At 38.5% G+C, this 17751-nt stretch overlaps 1 protein-coding gene across 2 annotated transcripts in view; it reads right to left on the bottom strand.

Annotated features, from left to right (window-relative positions):
• NELL2 (neural EGFL like 2) overlaps positions 1 to 17751 on the bottom strand; it is a 285918-nt gene that overhangs the window by 104675 nt on the left and 163492 nt on the right. The gene's annotated exons all lie outside the window — the stretch shown is intronic.

Genomic DNA, 17751 nt, shown 5'->3' with positions numbered 1-17751 from the left:
TATGGTACCTAGACTAAATCCAAACACCTTCCAACGGTTAAGACGATGCACGATTTGACCTATCCTGTCCCTTCCGTCGTCTTACCTCATGCTACCTTTCTCCTTGCTCACTACGCTACAAACACAAGGTCTCCTGTCAGTCCCCAGACACAATAACCTTTATCCCAGCTCAGGACATCTGTATATGCCTGGCAGTCACTATTTTTTCTCTAGTATATATCTACCTCCCAGAAGAAACTGTAAATTCTTTGAAAGCAAGGCCTTATTTGTATGGTTTATTACTCAAGGCTAATGCTCTATGATATGTGTTAAGTGCTGCACAGATATAAAAGGATTAAAAAACGACGTTCATGACCTTTCAAGCTATCACCATCGTGATCATCATAATTTTAAATTATTGGACACTTGCTATGAAACAACGTGATACACCTTTCACTGAGTCTGCACAACCCCACAAGGTAGATGTTTTTATTCCAATTGTAATAATAATAATGAGAAAATTAAAGGTAAAAGGGTAAATATTTTGCCCATTGTCACTCAGCAATTAAATAACAGAGCTGGGATTTGAACCCTGATCAGTTTGTTTCTACGAATAATTAGTTATTCTGCCTCCATGAATTCCAAAAAGCTTTAAATTAAGTACTAAATTTTTTTCTAGCTTTGAAAAACCATATTAATGACTCAGAATTTGGAAAATCAGTACAGGTCTGATCAGTTTCTATGTTCTATACTGTTTCAATATCTTATGCTGACATTGCAGGCTTCAGATACTATTTTGGGAATGTGGTTGCCTAGCAACAAGCATTATTAGACTGAATGATATTCCAGACTATATTTTGTTTGTTATAACACAGTTAACATCTTATCCATTTAGAAATATCTGAGGAACAAGGCAGGTAAATTTAGTTCAGCATATTATCAACCAGGAACTCTACAATAGAGCATAAACAATAGGTGAATCTTTTCTGTTCAGGATGATTCCGTTTCCAGATACTTCTTTTAGTCATCAAATGTATTTGGAATCCAACATGGTTGGGGATGACAACAAGGGACTGAGGATGTTAAAAGTTTAAAAAGGAACCAGTGAAGAGCAGTAGGATTGGAGAGAAGTCTGTTTACTTTAGAATGAGGGAAAACCTGTTCCAGTTATCAGATTCCACCCAGAATGCTCACAGCTACGTTCTCTTGGAGCCAGATGTAACCGAGAAGGAGCAGATGGCTAGCTCCATTCAAAACCACTACCACTACTTAAAACACACACACAAACGCCACATACCCGACAAATGGCGACTTTAATACTATCATCTTATACTCAAAAAATATTTAGTGGGGAAAATGTAAAAGTACATAGTACATATCTAATGCATGAACCAGAAACAATACAAAGAAATACAAACAAAACAATACAAACAATACAAACAAAACAATACAATTCCCTGCCAGCTAAATCATGTTCTTTTCCTTGACTTACTTATTAAAACATTTTGCTTCTAAGAGAAAGTAATAAAATTAACTAAAATTTAAGCAAATTTGCCTCACAATAAAAAGGGATTTGGACAAAATGAAGAATAATGCAATGATTTGGATTTTGCAAGGCACTAAGTGGTGTCCAGTGTCTGATGCGAAGCCAGTCTCCCCTGATGACTTGAGGGGCAACTTAAACCCGTGTTGACTAAAGTACCCCTGTTAGCGCTGATACGTTGTTTAAAAAGGTAGTAAGGGAAAACAAATTACAGTGAGGAGGGAAAGGGGGGGGGATCATAAACACAGGTAAGGCGGCATCCTAGAAAAATCTCAAGATTTGGCATTTGAAAAACTAGTCAGTGCGCTGGTGATTCAAAAATTGTAAGGCCTTGTGGCAGTTTCTTAATTTTTGGAGTCAAAATTTTCCCCTTTGTGAAATGGGGATAATACTGCCTTCCTTGCCCAGTTCACAGGTTTCTGTGTGGCTAGGATGGATGATCAATGAGGTCACTATTACACTTCCCACAGCTCAGTCTCGGAGTCCTCAGGGATGGGTGTGGGCAGGTGGAGTAGGCTGAGCGTCTGTCATCTACACGAGGGCTTCCAGATAGCTCTTAACCTGATACTTAGGCTGCCCAACCTAGAAAAGACTCTGAAAGCCATATGATCCATTAGGAACCAATAAGAAAAACATTAACAGCCAAAAGGATATGAATTCACAAAAGGGATAAAAAGGCCAGTGCACACATGATAACAATGTTCATATCCACTGCTAGAAATAAAAGACATTGAACTTACCAAGATATATATATATATTTTGTAAACAGATATAACAGGAAAAAGTACCAGCGCAAATGAGAGTTGTGACAACCAGCCTTCTTGCATGTACTGGTGGAAACATAAACTGGTGCAAACTCTCAGAGGGCAATTTGATAATATATGTCTGAAGTATTAAAATGTACAGAACTGGGGTCTCTTAATTATCTGTATAGAAATTCAGCCTGAGGAAATTGTCAGAGAGGCTTACAAAAATCCCCGTGCCACATAATCTGTAAGTGAAATTCTGTTAAGAACTTAAAACGTCAACATTTTATGCCTCACTAAATAAATAGAGTTGATCTATTTTATAGAATGCTATATCACTATTATAAATTATACTGTAGAAATACCACTGACATGAGATAATATTCATACTAAATTTATCATTTTAGAAGATTAAAAGACAGTACTATGGTATAATTTCAACTTAACTTTAAAAGGTGTGCATGCATTGCATGCATAGGGGCAAAAATGATTTCTTATTCTGAATTCCAACTTGCTCCTTGGATACAATAATCTCTTCTATAGTTGAATAAAAGAACCGAATTTCATATTATCTGATTAACCATATGTTATTTTACAGCCAGTTCAAACATCTAACACTTTTAATACTTAAACAATACCTTTTTTTTTTAAATTATTTTTTTAAATATATCTTTATTGATTTCAGAGAGAAGAAAGGAGAGGGGGAGAAAGAGAGATAGAAACATCAATGATGAGAGAGTCATTGATCAAGCCCACAACCCGGGCATGTGCCCTGACCGGGAATCGAACCCCGATCGCCTGGATCCTAGGTTGACGCTCAACCGCTGAGCCATGCCCGGCCGGGCAACAATACCTTTATAAGGTAAGTATAATGTCTCCATTTTACCAAGAGAGAAAGACTGTCAGGGAGTTATAGTAACTGGTTGAATTTCCCAGGTAGTAAGTGATAGGTCCCTTCACACATCCCTCACCTCCTAACTCCCAGCCAATGTTTTTCTCATATCTCTTTTCCCCTAATTTTGCATCCATCCCTAAAATTTTCTGTTAGTAGATGGCTATAGAATATTGCTTATAACTCTGTCTAGCAATCAATAATATTTTCTTTTATTAATTTTAGTTACTTCCTCTTATAGATTATGAAGTCCCCAAGGGTATAGGTCTTGTTTATATTTGTATCATTCAAAGTATCAAGAGCATCTTCCAAATAGCATTTAATAAATGTGTTGTTTTTTTAAAAAAAACCCACACACTTATGCCAGACAATGCTGTAAATTTCTCGCATATATATTGATTCATCTAATTCTGACATTGAATTTGAGGTATTATTATTTTCATTCCCATTTTATAGAAGAGAAAACAGAGTCACTGAGAGTTAAGTAACTTTCTGAAGGTCACACAGTTAATAAGCTGCACAATCAGAATTCAAACTCAGGTGGTCTGATGCCAGAGAGATACTTATGAACAGTACTGTACTGTCTACTAAACATAAAGTGCCAAGTTCAACTTAAGAAGTCAGAGAAAAACTTGACTGAATGGTGCTTAAAATCACTCTTGATCCATGCAGCTATTTTGATTGCTAAGTCAAAATATTACTAGGACACTTAATTTTCTCTTCCCTGAGCGGCCCTACCACTTAAAAGCTTACACATTTTGGATGTAACTTAAACATTTTTAGCTTAAGTTTCTTCATATGTAAAATGGAGATGATAATATACTGATCTGATATATCAGCACTCAATAATTAGCTGTTTAATGAATGTCTGGCTTTATAAGTTCTGCTGGACATATCAAGGTATAATAGCATGTATTTATTTTAATCATCTAGAAGAAATTTAAGGCTATAGGAAACCTAAAGCATGGAGGGAAATGCCAAGAAGTAGGTAGCAGGGTCCCCTACACAATTCTTTTTTTCTCTTTTTATTATATTTATTTGGGTGATACTGGTTAACAAAATTATACAGGTTTCAGGTGCACAATTCTGCAACACAGCATCTGTACACTGCACTGTGTGTTCACAGCCTCAAGTCAAGGAGTAGGTAGCAGGGCCTGCTACACAGCTCTGCCTGGTACTGATGTATAACTTAAGGGACATGAGCTTGATGATGGGACTCAGAGATAGTCTGAGTTCACAACTACATGTTTTACTCACCCAGCTATGCTCTGGGGATGGATTTGCTTTCCTTAAAATGATGGAAGGAGAGAGTAGCCAAATGTTCTTTCCTCTTATCTGAAAAGGGTGCCTCCACTTATAATAACTGAGGACTTCAGGAAGTTACTCAGCCTCTCTTCGACACAGCTTTCTCATCTGTGCAGCAGGGAGATCTGCATCATGGGGTATGTTAATTAAATATCTAGCACATGGGAAGCATTTTCGAGGTGATAGCTATACATCCCATATAAATGCTGTCTAGCTCTAAGATCAGGTCTTGAATTCTCTTGATAAAACTACTAAAAACACAAAAATGCATTGATCATGTGAATGCCTTAGCCAATCACTTGTTTGCTTTCATTCTAATAGAGATAGGATACCAACTTAAACAATTAACTCAAGAAAAATTTACAAAATTCACCACATTTTATTCTCTGGGAGTGAACATGAAAAAGACATAAAGCTTTTCTTCAAAGCATATACAATTTAAGGGGGAAGACAAATGTGTAAACAACTAACTACAAAGCCAAACAGTTTTAATTAAGAGCTATAGAAACGTAGATGATGAAATCTTGAAAATGTCATACTGTGACTAGGAAGGTGAATATTAAATCCACTTGAGTTTCATGCCTTTAGCTGCTAAATTACCTTACACTGTCTAATGAGAATACTCAAAGAAATTCTATACAGGTGATACTATGTTTATTGGGCCATAAAAGTTGAATAGCACTTCAATAAGTAAAGAAAAAGGTGAAGAAATTGTTTGGGCCAATAAAAACCACACCAGCAAAGATATCCTCAGAGAATGGTAAAATAAAACCTGTCATAAAGGGATAAGTGGGGGTCTAAAATTCTAATGAAGTAAAATAAAGGCAACAATGTCATGAGGTTCATAAGAAACACTATTTTTAGTTGGTTGTCCAGTTCTTGTGTGGTGCCTTGTGTGGTTTGAAGGGGAGGGGGCAGGAGCCGCTGCTCCTGGTTTTAGGCAATAGAGCTGCTCAGTTTTCTTGATGAACTAGAAAAGAGCAGGAGAGTCTAACATGCTATAAATGCATAATCAAAGTGCAATGCCATGATGATTGAGAATTGTTATAGCAAATTTCTTTGTATAACAAAAAAGTTTGTGTATTCTACACCATTTGTGGAAAGTAGAACTTCATGATAAGAAACACAGAGGAAGCTTTTCCCACATGCTGTTATAAAACTTAAGTCGTCTTTTGTATTTGAAGCTGTCATTATTGATGAGAAGACAGACTGTTCCAGGATGTAGCTGAATGCCTTACCATCACTCCAAGACACAGTCAGGGGGCCAATGGTTCAATTAATGAGATAACCCAGGAGATGTTTCCTGAGAGAATATGAGAAATCCCATGGAGGTACTTTAGGGGGACAGCCAGCTCAGTTCATGGTGTTTCACTTCTGTGACTGGTCACGCTGGACAGTACCCTAAAATATCTTGCATTTAGAGCTGGTATATGTCAGTATTTTTAAAGGCAGTATCAGCTCAAATGTCCCCAAAGACTGAAGGTTGGGGAAGATCAAGAACATTATATGTTGTTCTAGGATTCAGCTCTATTTGTGATGAATAAGTGCACAGAAAGAAAATGGCACCATCCAGGATGGATTAAAAATTATAAATAATAATAGTAATAATAATAATAAACTATTGCCAAATTACCAATTGAAAAAAAAGTGAGGTAAAAAAATTTCAGATAGTGAGATAGGTGGGATAATCAGCAGAATATCTGAAATGTCCAGGTAAAAAACAATGAAGGTTTGAATTAAGATAGAGACAGTGAGAATAATAATAATGCTACCTTATATTGTTACAACACTTTGAAAGTTATTCAGCATTCTTTTATGTATAGTCTTACCTAGAACCCCACACCAACCAAGCAGATTAAGAAGAACAACGTAGACTCTTTCTTTTTTTATCTCTTTCTCTTCCTCCCTCTCCCCTCTCCCCCCCTTCCCTCCTTCCCTCCTCCAGCATCTCAACCACCTCTTGCCTCTCCAGCATCTCGACACCTCTTTACTTTGGAAATATAGTATCATGCATTGTGTGAGCGCAGGCAGGAGGCAGGGCGCCCCTCGCATTATGGAAGCCAGAAGAAGGCAAGACAGGCCTGCCAACCTCTTGCCATTGGTGAACACAGGCCTGGCCCTGTGATATAAACTAACACAACTACATGCTTCTGCCCAGGAATTCTGAATGTAGAGTGAGTGACCGGGAGGCAAAAAGATAGTTAGAATTCCTTTTCAGTGCCTATGTATCCCCATGCAGCATCCTGCAGCGGCTCCCAGCAGCAGGGTGACAACATCCTATGATTGCCCCCTCTTGAAAAAAGTGTCACAGCTTCGAAGGCTTCAGAGATGCCTGCATCTCTGCACATTTTCCAGACTGCTCTTTAAGCTTTGTGTGTACTCTTTACGCCACTTACACCTTTGCAGAAAATCCCTTTATGTCGAAAACAGACAGTTTTTCCTTTTACTTGCAACTAAGAGCCTTTATTGCAAACAAATCATATTTCTCCCCTGTTCGCTGACAGGAGGCTGAGATTCAGCAAGGGAGAGAGTTGCCTGTGATTGCAAGGACAGTTGCCACTGGGCTCATCAGGTCCTGCACAAAAATGTGGAAAGTTTTACTGATAAAGAAGAGGTAATAGTACTAATTGTAATGTATGCAAAGAAACACCAAAAAAACCCCAACAATTCAAAATCATCAATAATATCATCTAAGCTAAAGCCTACATTCCCAGGACCAACTCTTCTTGCAAAGGACTTGCAAACAGTAATGTACCCTCTTTCACTGATTAACTCAGTGAAATCCTGCAAGCTCCACCTAGCATTGTATCCCTTAGATAATTACACTCTATGTAATATCTTGTCATCTTTCTACAAGCCATTCACTGCTACCCCCTTTTGAAAAATATTACATATATCAAAGAAGAGACTAGTCCGTAGGAAACAAAACAACATCCAACATTCAATAATTTCACTTCCATGGACCCTTCCTAGGTTAGCAACAAAATGTGTTCTTTGGTCTAAACGATTTCTTCTGCCATAAACTTTGCAATGAGCTAAATTTTTAGGAGTTTTTAAAACTGGCCAACTATCTGACCCTATAGTATAATAGCATATATATTTTGCTCATGGCGTTACTGTTTAAGGTTATTATAATTTAATTTCACAAGGAAAACCAATACAGATGAATTCAAAATTTATTGAAGTGCCTGATGGCTCTTCTGGGCCTTATGTCAATGTGAGTTGTGAATTTAGTAGGGACGTTGACTCATAAAGAAGCCAAACCTTTGACATTATTTCTGTATTAAAATCTCCACGGCTTAAGATGACCATATTTATGATCACTTTACTATTATAAATCATAGTTTGCAAACTAAAAATACTCCAATTCATGGGTCAGACAGATAAAGTAAATGGGTGAGGCCAACTGGCTGTAAGGTTTCTGGCATTTGGTGTTTTCTTCCTGGAATTGCTGTCTCAGGAACTGGGAGATGAGGACTGGTAACCTAGAGAAGCCCTCTTCTTCTAATAGAGCTGCAACTATCATCTGCATTTGATAGCTGGCGTGTAGCAATGCAGATCCAGAAGTAATGGAGAAATCTAGATTTTCATAATGAAATCTTTTGACTGTTTAAATGTTGGATCATTAAAATGCCCTGAAAGCCACATATATTTCCATCGAGAGACAATTATGGTCCACAGGTCACTAATTTGTGAGTTGGATATAGTCTTGCTGGCACAGAGCCTTCCTGAATTAAAAGGTCATTCTCAACAACCCTGCATTCCATTCCAAAGATCTATGGCAGCAGCAATTCCCAACAATCCACCTAAGTCTACAAACGAACTTTGTAATAGTGCTTTCAAAATTATTGTCTGCCAACTTCTTTCATGTTATTAATGTCAGAGCCTTTAAAAAGGATACTGATAAGAAATATACTATACAAACATTTTATTTACTCTGTTTGGGGCAAATATATAGTCTATTTCTGTGTTAACTGTGTGTTTTTGGAATTTACCAGAGCAGACTAGGAAAATGTTAAAATAATGAGCACTCCTAAATTTATATCAAAACCAAATATGAAAAAAGCAAGTCAGTCATTAAAGTGAGGAATTTGGGCATAAATATGAACTGCCCCTTTCTACACAAACTATCTCTGTAACTCTCCCCACAAAAGCAAACATGCTCCAGAATTACTAGAATCGAATTGTTGCTTCTAACAATTAGAACATAGATAGAAACTGAGAATCATTTTAAAACATAGTTTTGGACAATTCAACAGTGTTAGCTAATATTAATAGTGTATTAGTTTTCTATTGTTGTCATAACAAATTACTCTAACCTCAATGTCTTGATACAACATAAATTTATTATCTTATAGTGCTATAGGCCAGAAGTCTACCAGGTCTACCAGGCTAAAGTCATGGTGTCCACAGGGCTGCATTCCTTTCTGGAGGCTGTTTTTTTGCCATTTCCAGCTTCTAGATGGCTGTTCCTCTACAGGTTATTTTTGCTCATGGCCTCCTCTCCTCTTCAAAGCCAATAATATTGCATCCCTTTGATAATTCTTTCATAGTCACATTTCCCTCTGACAAAAGTTGGGGAAAGTTCTTCTCTTTTAATGATTCATGTGATTAGGTTGAACCCACTTGGATAATATCGTCATTTCAAGTTTTTCACCTTAACCAGATTTGCCCTGTAAGGTAACACATTCAGGGGTTCCAGAGATTAGCATGTGGGCCTCTTTGAGGGCTATTGTTCTGTTTACCACCATGAATGGAACTAATAATAACAATGCTTTCTTTCAAGTGTTTATATTCCAATTGTCATGCTGATTACTTTGCCTGATTCCTCTCATTGAATTCTAAAAACAACATACAAGGTATGTAATATTCCATTTTAACGATGAAGAAACTGAGGCTAAGAAGTTAGGAAAACTGCTCAAGATAACAACTAGATAGCAGAACAAGGACTGAAATTCAAAAAACCTGAATAAGTTAGGACCCATAAGCTAAAATGCCACAAAATGTTCATGGAGAAGAGGGGGCCAGGGAGATAATAATTTGATTTGTACCAACTAAAGAGAGAGGCCCCATGGACCTCTGAGCTATTTCCTACCTTGTTGTAGTTGTCTATTGTTGTTGATGTTGTTGCACTTCAGAACATTTAATGAGCATGTATACCTACTGTATAAAAATGCCTCGGGTAGTAACTTAATGGTTATGATTTCATTCTAAAAAAAATCCCTAAAATCAGTTCTCATTAGGCCAAACTGAAAATTTACTTTCATGGAGTTCCAAGAATACTGACAGAACATCCAGTCTTCTTTGAAATGAAATAACACATCACCTTGATTCAAGGTCATCACTGACTGTTAGACATATCATCTATTTAATAAACAACTTTTTAGAACAAAAGAAAAATGATATAAAACAAAATCAAAATAAAGCATTGTCACTTCAACATGCATATCTCAAAGTATGCAAAGACCGAGAGAAATGTTTCAGAAACCATAAGATGTGTCTTTGAAAGTTCAACAGGACTTTCTGGCTTTCTCTCTTTAGAATTCCAGTCACACTAAACTTGCTATTATGAAACAACCTACAACCCATACTTTTGTACCTACTCTTCCTTCTTCCTGAAATACCTCCTCTCATTTCTTTCTCTTCTGAAATGTCTACTTGTCCTTAAACACTTCAATTTAAATGTCACTTGGTGATGCCTGCCCATATCCAGGCTTAATCCAGATCACTCACAGCCTCTTCTGGGCTCCCTGCAGATCTCTGCACATGTCTTTGTTACAGAATGCGCCACAAGGTACTGTAATGATTCATTTCCACTATCTCCTTCTATTCAATTGGACAATAACACTACGATGCACCCATATCAAAGCTCTGGTGTAAAGAAAAGTAAAATAAATGCGAGACATCTCATGAGTTTTTCACAATCGCTCACGCACAGTTCTTACCCAACACATTTTTACTACTCTCTCTTTACTCTTAGCTCTTTATCAGTACTTAGCTCAAGTGAGTTAGTTCTGAAAACTGTATATAATATTCAATGTCTGCAGTAGGCAGCCTTTAAGATGGTCCCAATGATCTCCACCTCCTGATATTTATGTCTTCATGTAATTCGCTCCCTTTACTATAGGCGGGACCTAGTGATTTGCTTACTACCAGTACACTACAGCGAAGGGACTAGGACGTCACTTCTGTGGTTAGGTTACCAAGGCGGTGCTTTCCATCCCGCTAGCCGGCTCTCTCTCTTACTGGCTTTGATGAAGTGAGCTGCCTTGTTAAAAAGGCCCTGCACCAACAGCCAATGATACATTTCATCTGCCAACAACCACAAAGGTAAGCTTGGGAAAAATCCTTCCCCAGCTCTTGAGAACTCTGATTGCAGCCTTAGGGGAGACCCTGAAGCAGAGGGGACCCAGCTATTCCATGTCCAGGTTCCTCCCGCACAGACAGTGTGAGACAATAGATGTGTGTTGTTTTAAGGTGCTAAGTGTTGGTGTTATTTGTTATGCAGCAGTAGATAACTAATACAGTGTTATTCCCTTTGATTAAAGAACTTTAAGCAAAAGGAAGCCTCTTATATGGTATCAGAAGTTATATGAAAAAAATACCAATCAGTAAAGTAGGTGTCAATGACAGACCACGAAAGCACTATCCAAGCAGTCAGTGTGGCCCTGCCTCGCCCCGGCAGAAGCACAAGGCAGAGACAAGGCTCCAGATCTGAGAGAAGAAACTCACCCTCAGAGCCCCACCCAGGACCTGACTGGGCCACTGCAGAGGCACCCTGGACGGGGCAGGAAAGGAGAGGCGGAGACCAGGCCATGGCACCAGGAGGTTACACGCCCCCAGCAGGATTAGCTCGGCAGCACGACCATGGGGCACTCGATGAGTGAGGAGGCACAGGCAGGTCACCCTTTCACTCAGGCTGACATGTCCAAGCCCGCAATCGAGGAGGGAAATGAGAGGCATCTGCTCCACCTCGACTTCAATAACCCCGTCCTCCATAGCTGTCCGTTGCTAAGACACCTGTCTGTTATTATTACACTCCTGGGGTGTATAATCTTTTTATTCCCCTATGTGAGTTTGCGGCTCTGTGCTCTCCATGCAAAAAGCTCAAATAGTACCGCCGTTTGCGACAAAGGTGAATCAGGGTTTACTGACTAACCAGGTCAAGGCAGGAGAGGCTGGCTAAACGGTGCGCAGGCGAGCGGCCGGGGGCAGGCCCGTGGGGACGCCCATGGGGACAAGCCACGACGTGGGAGCTGCCAGATTCGGAGAGCTCCGACTTCTTTCCAAGCTTCTCATCTCGAAAAAGGCAGTCGGGCCCATGGAGCCCTTGAGCCGGCTGCACCGCAAGCTGGCTGCTAACTGCACGCGTGCACACACGTGTTTCAGACACAGGGCCTTGGCCCCGCGCCAGCCACGCACACCCGGCTCACTTCTGTTCTCTGCAAGTTTTCCAGCCGCGGCCTGAAGTTTCCTAAACGTTAACCCTTCCTGGTGACTATAGCACACACTCTTCTAGGGATGCTTTCTTGGCTATGTTTTTCATTTTGAATTCTTTGAGTCCTGGGGCCTGATGTTTTAATTTGATTTTTGTAACCATGTTTATATTTTCAAATTACTCAATAATGACTGCACAGTCTAATAATACAAAGTGAACTACAGGAGGTGAATGAGGCAGCTTTTAGCAGTAAGGACCATATTTTAAATTTTAAAACCTAAAGTTGCCTGATTTATATGTTGGATGAAACATACCACATTTTTATCATATTTTGCAGTGCGGGCTCCAAGAAAATGTGGAGTGGTTTTTTCATAAAAATGCGCAAGTCTTTCCCAATAGTCATGGCAACTAGTGTCCAGATGGCAGGATTGTCTGATTGCTGACTGTGATTCTTTAGAAAAGAAATCCACATTGAAGCAGCTGGGCTCCGAAAACCTGCCCTGCTTGAGAACTGGCCAGACTCCCTAATTCTCAGAGGCCATATTCTCTACTCTGGGCAGATTAGTATCCAGGGTAGGGCCCTGGCTGCATCCATCCTGCCCCCGGGTCTCCCAGGCTAACATCATTCACAAGAACAATAGGAACCTCCCGGATCTTAGGGAAAATGCCCCTATGGAAGGATTTTTCTAACTTCCAGAGAAAGTGCTACTCAATCGCACCAAGGGTTCTCTTTCTTTTTTAAACCCCTATTCACAGTGCATAGTAAGTACAGTTGAATAAACAATAGCACGTTGAATCCATTGCTCCAGCAAAGCTATCTACTTTACAAAAAATAATAACTCAGTTGGAAAATAACCAGAGAAAAGTGCCCAGTTGAAAGGGTCCCAGGGAAATAATGCATCTCTTCAAGAGGAGAGCCTGTCTAATCATAATAGTAACAACAACTATAGTAGCTAACATCTATTAAAGATTTCTCCTTTGCTAGGCATTTTACTAAAGAAAGTGTCGGGCACTTTACAGCTAATTTTACCTTGGTTCCTTAGGATTTTGGTGAGAGCTGATGTGCTTATTTTCACTTCCTGTTCTTTATTACTGTTCTCAGATCTGTGCATCTCGTGGCCACCTGGCTTCTCTGCCATTGTCCACAGTATTCTTCTTCCTTTACTATTTATTTATATACCAGAAATTACCATGGTACACAAACAATGAATTTTCTGTCTTGTTCTATACTCATAATTTTGATAAATCCATCCAGAGTTATTTTTAAATACCTGATAATAAAGTTATTATCTATCTATACAATAAATTACCAGCTTCAACTTAAATTAATTTTGGAAGAATGCAGAATAAAAAAAGAATAATGTTATTGCTGCCTTTCCAAAATTTTCTCTCTTTAAACATTTTAAGCAAAGTACCTTTTCTAAGATTGCTTGATAGGAAAGTTTAAAAAAACACAAGAGGCAGCTCTTTGAGGAAAGGGCGTGCATGAGTTACAACTGCCTGAAAATCTCTGCTTCAGTTGCCCAGTAGCAAATCCTCTTCTGTAACCTTCTGTGCATGACAACAGAATCCAAGACTCTTAAAAATGCTAGGAAACCAACAGTAAAAAAGAAAACAATATCATCATAAAATTCATGACTCTTCTCCATAATCACCACACTAAACAAGCCTGACAGATAGGATGGCAGTGGTGATTAAAAAAAAAATCGGTATTGACCCTGTTAGAGAAAAAGCAGTAACTACAACAAGATCATAAAATATAAGCACTAGGAGTATTTGATGCTATAAAAAGTTAAGTACTTTAAGAAGTCAAACTCATGGGGGACACCACAGGAGGCTCTTCAACAACAAAAATCAAGTATCTAGTAGAATTCCTTGTGTTCAGTTTAGAAACTTTATGGACACTTGATATGAGACGTGGACCAAAGCCAACATTGGAAGGCCCTGGATAGCAGACGCAGTCAGGGTCAGTAGGAAGCACATGGAGCGGGCATCAGGAGAGGTCACTGAAGGGCCTTAAAAAGTCCCCTCGGCCACCTCCGCTGAGGCCTGCAACTTTACCATTGCAGAATGATTCCCCAGGGCTAAGCTAAGAGGAGGTTTTTATTAAGGGAAAGGAGAGGGAAGGACTTGAAGGAGAGTGGGCCTTATTGAGAAGGGGTCCCTTTTGTCATGACAAAGGCTAATAGAAGGATGCCTGGGCACCATAAGAAGTGAGTGAAGGCACCACTATATGGGGCCTAAAAGAAACTTGAAGAAAAACAAGGAAAAGCTAAAAAGAAAGTGCATAGCTTACCATTTTGATTAGGTGAACCTAAAGATGAATTTCTCCACCTCAACACTGTTGATATTTGTGGTCATATAATTCGTTTTTATGAAGGGTTACCTGGCACTGGATATCTTGTGAGGGATGGAGATTAATGACTTAGTTGGAAAGTAGCTAGCAAAAAGCTCCCAGTTGAAAGGATCTCAGAAAATAAGACATTCTCTTAAGAGGAAAGCTAGTCTAATAATAATATCATTGGCTGATTAGCAGTATCCTTTGCCTCTGCCCACCAAATACAAGTAGTAACTCCCTTTCCCCACAGTTGTGATAACCAAAAATGTCTCCAGACATTGTCAAATAATCTCTGGTAGGTGGGAAGGTAAAATCAGCTCTGTTGGAAAACCACCTCCCTAAGAAATCTATTTTCTCTCTAATCTGGGCAAGATTTTTTCTATCCCTTCTACCAGTCCACCTTTCCCATTCTCCTGATCTTACTCTAAAGAACTGTACAAAGGACAGTTGCAAACTCATCAACACACACAAGAAAGAATCAGAACTCTGTTTTTTAACAGTAATAATCAGAGCAGAGACATATCAGGAAGATCTGAAATGAATACGTTTTAACGTTTGATAATTTCAAAAGTCTTGATTTTATCTTTGTTTCTAGAGATATTCTATTCATTATACAATATTAATTCCAAGAAGAGATGTCCAGTAAGATTCAAACATATTTTCCGAATTTATTGAATGCTTATGTGAATGACCCAAGAAAGCCACTCATCCAGATAAGTTAACAAGAAACCTTATTATGCATAAAAATTGTTTTTACAGTTAGAAATACTGAAGAATGGGCTTCTAATATCTTGGCTCATGTGAACCAAACCCTTTCTTTCTCTTCCATCCCCTTCCTTTTGTCTTTTCTCCCTTCTTTCCTTTGTTCCTTCCCTCCCTCCCTCTCTCTCTCCCTCCCTCTCTTTCTCTGTCCCTCCTCTCTCTCTCTCTCTCTTTTTTTCCCTTGTAGATATACCCATGCTTTCCTCTATGAGAGCAGAAGGAGAGAGATTATGAAGACTTAATTAGGACAAAAATATACCTTCACTGGAAGGCAAATTATATTAATGAGTTTAGAAGAGTATAAACTGCTGCATCATTTGTGCAAATGGTACAACTGAGTCATTAGTGTAATTGTATAATAGAGCCAGAGGCCCAGAAAATTGTGATTTATATTTCTTCTACTGACTCTGATTTAGGATTATTATTATAAAATCTGTAGGGGAAAAATTTTTCTTGGAGTTGAAGCTAATGAACTGAAACAATCTCTAAGAGAGACAGTTTAATTAATGAATATTATAAATTGAATAATGTATTTCCACATAAAATATAAATCTTTTCCCCTTATTTATTTTTGTTGGGTTGCAAATTAAACAAATGATGATGAATATAAGAGATAAGCATTAGGACGCTTATTTTCGGCCCCTTATTGCTTCTCACTAACTGTATGACCATGAGTAAGGCAATTAATCTCTCTGAGCCTTGGTTTCCCCCCATTTGTGAAAGTGAGAAGATTGGACAAGATTATTCTTAAGAATTCTTCCATCTTCAAAATTTTATGATCATGAGGAAAATATAATTCAAATCATCTGAAACCTCAAAGAAAAAACTATGCAATTCTACCAACTATGGAAGGTAATTACTCTGTAGCATGCATAATTTTTACTCTAGAGCTACAGGGTTATAAAAGTAAAAAGGGCTTCTTTTATTGATCAAAGCTCTTGACTACCAAGTACAGTGTATTGCTCTTGGATTATTCTTTAAATTAGAACATCTATGATTAATTTCAGATGGGGTAAGCAAATTTAAGTGTCCACTGGGTACAGGGTTGAGGGTGTTCATTCTTCAATAGGAAAAGGGGGCAGAAATACAGAAGAAAACACAATTAGAATTCCAAGAGCTCAGCTACAAACCAAATGGCTCTGCAGTGGTGTCTTCACATTTATTCTGGAAGCCTTTTGCTACAAGTACGTGAGTGTCTGCTACTAAAACTTAAGGGAAAATAAAGCCCGATCTTTATCAGAGAGATGCAGTCCTGCTCTGGTCTTATGGGAGCTCTTGAAAGGGTACAAGGCAAACCCCTGCCAGAGGAGTCATTTCTTCAAGGTGTCTGTGCGGATGCTGATATTAAAGTGTGGAGAGAAAGATGCAAAGTGGCAGAATTTAAGCATCCATTTCTTTTACAGGAACCCTGAATATGTGCCCACCCTGTGTAGTCTAACATAAAAAGTCTTGTCAAAGATCACCTGACTTGGCACCTACAAAGTAAAATCCACTCATATTCCCTAGAAAACCCAGATTTTAAGTAAGAATGTAAATTCTCAAATTTGTAGACCTTCTTGTGTAAATAAGAGATTTAAGGGCAAGAGAGTCTCTCTTATTTAAGTTGAAGCATAGAAATCGTGGTGCTAGTTGAAAATGCTGGTGCATCACGGTGGAAATACATCCATCACAGACTGGATCTTGAGATTCTTGGCTCTGGTTCCTCAGGCACAAAAATCATGGCCTGAACAGCTTTTCTTAAAATAAATCTGGCCTGCCTTCACAGTCCTACAAAGGAATACTTCATTTATATGATTAGGTACTTTAGAATCTTAAGGGAAAATCCTCCCAAAGTATTCACAAACAAACAGTAATTTGTGGGATTTTATTTGGAAGGAAAATACACTGGGAGAAGTAAAGCCAAAGCAGGAAATTCTCTGTAAGGGATGACAGCTAAACTGTTCCCTGAATTTACAGCCAGCAGACAGGCTGGGAATGGAAATGAACCTCTTGAAAATATCCTGCTGCAGAGAAACACTCCTCATTCAACACTAGGCCAAATTGTGTGTCATGTACTCTTACTCAAAATCGCCAACATTTTTTAAGAATAGAGAAAAACAAAAAGAATCACGAAGAAGTCCAAAACCATACAAAGCTTTTTAAAGTCTCTAATGCCAACAAATCAGAAAATTGCTGGCATTCTTATTTTTAATGAGCACATCTCGAAATACCACTCTCGGGGAGGCAGCAGTCTTATCTCAGTCTTTTTTGTTGCTGTTAACCATTACTTTGGAACGCAGACTTATTGATATTACCAATATTACCACAAACTGTGTAATTATGAAAACTTGTTCTTTTATATTCCTTTTTTTATATTGAAAAATCTCTCTGTAGTCCTCCTTCAAGACACTTTGCCACTAAACGTGATTAAATTTTGCCTAAAGAAAAAGTGCACAATTGTTCCCACAATGCGGAAATGTTTAGGGTGAACTAACCCAAAAAAGCAAGAATTTGTAAATCCATTGGCAACTCTATTTTCTTTCTTAGAATATCTTTGGTCATTTCCCGTTGATTGGGAAGTCATTTCTCATTCTTTTCTATTTCCATCATCTTTTATATAAATACTGTATTTGAATTTAGAAGCAGGACCTCCCCTTTGCTCTAACTGATGAACTGACACCAAGTAGTACACAGTATGGTCACTAAAGAGGGCACACTGCTACAAAGGCATAAGGCAGCACTTCTATTATAGATTCATATTTTTACTGG

The sequence above is a fragment of the Miniopterus natalensis genome, chromosome 2, assembly GCF_054644295.1.
Source record: "Miniopterus natalensis isolate mMinNat1 chromosome 2, mMinNat1.hap1, whole genome shotgun sequence".
In the NCBI taxonomy this organism is placed as follows: Eukaryota; Metazoa; Chordata; class Mammalia; order Chiroptera; family Miniopteridae; genus Miniopterus; species Miniopterus natalensis.
Note: the sequence above shows the minus strand (reverse complement) of the source record. Positions and strands in the feature narration are given on the sequence as shown.